The following is a 3,006-nucleotide window of genomic DNA, read 5'->3' as shown; positions in this document are numbered from 1 at the left end:
AAAAAAAAAAAGAAAAGCAGTAGCAAAGCAGTAAGAATCCCTATCCACTGTAAAGCATAGGTCTATTAGCAGAAGAGAAATACTAAGCTTCCCCTTTAGGCCCTTCCAGACTGACTAGCCTGCTCCATGAAGCACCTCCCTGACACAGGGCAATTCCAGCTACAGGAAGAAGAGGAGGTAAGGCAACTCTGAAACAACAACAACAATCAATCACTCTCTAGCTGCTGTAGAACACAGGAAAAATAAACAGTGTGGCCAACTCTGAGATGCATCTTTGATGAAAAGGATGTTACTTGGAAGACATTGTCCCAACTAAATAACACACWGGTATATGAAAAATGGTGCAAAAATATAAGTTCTGTGTTCCAGGACAATTGCTTCTCTCCTTCAGTGAACTTCTTCCTTTTCCCTTGAGAAAATAAATGTCCTGAAGAACAGTGACCATGTGGTTAGTTGCATATACAATGAATATTTCCCTTAATGATTAACTCAATCTCTTTTTCATTACAGTAATTTCTTATTTAAAACATTTTTCTTACAGACAAGCACTCAACCACTTGTCACCTTAACTACCTAAACCAATTTATTAATGAATAACTTTAAAATGAATAGATTTTACATGKTTAGATCTTTGTCTGAAGCTTAGACTACTGTATAATATTTGATTTGGGTCTTAATTTTATTTAAAACAACATACTAAGGTCCACCTCTTTTACTAGATACATATCTTAATATTGCTTGAAATATATTTGTATTCACTGCCTTGTTTAGCAATTTGTTCAAATGTTGTTTTTCTAGTTTTATAAAAGGGCTGAAGCATAAACCTGTTGTTAGAAGGAGGTCAGCCACAGAACAGTGATAATTTATGACGCTGGAAGTTTATAGCTACCGATAAATGTTAGATTATTCAGCCATCAGACAATGAGTGATATTGTCACTTGCTAGCATAGTATATATTAAAGATAGTGTTAAAGATAACACATGAGCAATGTTTGCATGAGATGCAAATACCTTAACAATTAACATATCATGAAAACCTTACCACGAGGTGTTTTTTTTCTTGTCTCATCTGTTTTAAGCTTATATAAGCTTATAGTTTAAGATAACAATGAAGGGAGATTGGCAAATAAAAACAAATAAGGAGGAAGTTAAAAAAAATTAATAATATAACCTTTATGCGGAGATAATTGAGACTTTGTAGAACTGTATTCAACCTAAGCTTTGCAACTTTAAATAAATGCATAAAGAAAAAAAATTAAACAATTTGTCTTAAACTGGTRGAGCATTGTTAATTGTGCCTCTTGTTTGGTAGAAAAGATAGGCTTTTGGGGATTTGTTTTTTAAATTATAAGATTGTCACATWTTAGGAAAAAATAATGCATGTTTCTAATCATTGTAATTTCTGATCCCTGACCAACTGCAAAGACTGAAAAAGTCAAAATCAATTAAAATACCACTAAAAAAAAATCTTACATTTCTAATTACTATTTGTAGCTTTATTYTTTAATTTTTGCATTTGGAATTGACAAAGCTGTAAATGCACCTATGTCTACAACATTAAATGACAAATAACATTGCATTAATATTTTTACGTTACAAAGGCCCAAGATGCAAGAATAAAAAAGGAAGGACAGGTATTATCTTTACCCTGATAACCACCTTTTGCAAGCATCTGGGACTACAGAAATTAAGTTTATCTGCAACAATTTTCAATTTACAAATTTCTCTGTATTCTCAACCTGTATTAATTGAGCATCCTCACTGAAAAAAATCAAGTATGAAACAATTAGATTAGACAAAATGGCAATAACACAAAATAGTTCACAAGTTGCTATAATTATTTCATTACAGCAACAAGGGGAATAAAACATAATTGGAGCTTTATTCAGTTGCCTGATATTGGATCACTCCACTCTTCCAGGGGTGGAGGAAGACATAAAATACACATATACTTTATTTTTAAATCAGCTTAAAAATCCACAAAGCATAAAAGAATATTTTAGGATATTGCAAAGTGAAACTTATCTCAGTGGAATAAAACAACAAAAATAACCAACCACTTTCTTGCTTTGCCTTAGCAGATGCTCCTATGATGTGAAATAGGAAAAATAAGCATTGTGCGTAGCACGGAGCAATGAATCACGTTTTCCTGGGTTTCTGCGTGTGCTACATCAGCATCAGACCATATCCTGAGCCCAGCCTCCTTTTCTGCATCTAGAAGACAGGCAGGAGGGGGCTACGAGGGAGGAGATAACACTGCTGATTGTATTGCGCAGGAATCACAAAACCCACTTGGTTCCCAGAAAAGCAGAGAACCCCCTTCTCCCCCCCCCCCAAAAAAAAAAGAGGATGTTGCTAATGCAAAGCAAGAAAGAGAGCGAGTAGCCTCTTCTGTAACCAGTTAGCTGGACAAGAAACAGGCAAGTGGCAGAGGATGCTGCTGCCGCTGCTGGCCGAGGCCGCCACCGCTCGGCGTTCAGCGCGCTGAGAGGCGGAACGAGAGTGAGGAAGACAAAGGGAGCCAGGCGCACTGCCCCACCGCGCTTTCGGGCTGCGGCCGCCCCGCCGGGGAGCGCGGGGCACGGGGAGACGCTCCAGCATCCAGCAGGGAGGAGGAAGGCTGCACCCGAGCAAGGAAAGGGTGCGCCGAGGGCCGAGAACGGGCCGCCGCGGGCGGATGCGCTCCCAGCAGCCGGCGGGGCTCCCCGCCCTGCCTGCTCGGACACGGCCTTTCCGCGGGCTCTGCCACCTGCCGCCGCGGCGGCGGCGCCGGCTCCCGTCCGGGCTCCCTCGCCGCAGCGCCAGGCTCCAGCGAGGCCGCGCCGCGCCTGACCCCGCTTAACCCCCTCTCCCCTCAGCCGACCCGGCTGCCTCCGCCCATGGAGCCGGGGGCCGCGCTCCCACCCCTCGCCCCCAAGCGGCGCCGCGGGCCGTTACGCTGAGGCGGAAGGCGCGCACTCACCTCGGCTCGGCTCGGCGCTGCCGGCGGGGAGCGCGGTCGGCGGC

The 3,006-nt window shown here is 42.7% G+C and overlaps 1 protein-coding gene across 3 annotated transcripts in view; it reads right to left on the bottom strand.

Moving 5' to 3' along the window:
- The window catches only part of ACSL4 (acyl-CoA synthetase long chain family member 4), a 39,454-nt gene extending 36,448 nt beyond the window's left edge, over nucleotides 1-3,006 (bottom strand). For all 3 annotated transcript variants that reach the window (XM_085319753.1, XM_085319756.1, XM_085319757.1), the window contains exon 1: nucleotides 2,963-3,006. The gene's annotated coding sequence lies outside the window, so the exon portion shown is untranslated. The remainder of the gene's footprint in view (nucleotides 1-2,962) is intronic.

Source organism: Rhea americana, unplaced genomic scaffold, assembly GCF_003343005.1.
Source record: "Rhea americana isolate MKP2758 unplaced genomic scaffold, rheAme1 scaffold_6, whole genome shotgun sequence".
Classification (NCBI taxonomy): Eukaryota; Metazoa; Chordata; class Aves; order Rheiformes; family Rheidae; genus Rhea; species Rhea americana.
This window is presented reverse-complemented; position numbering and strand designations above follow the sequence as displayed.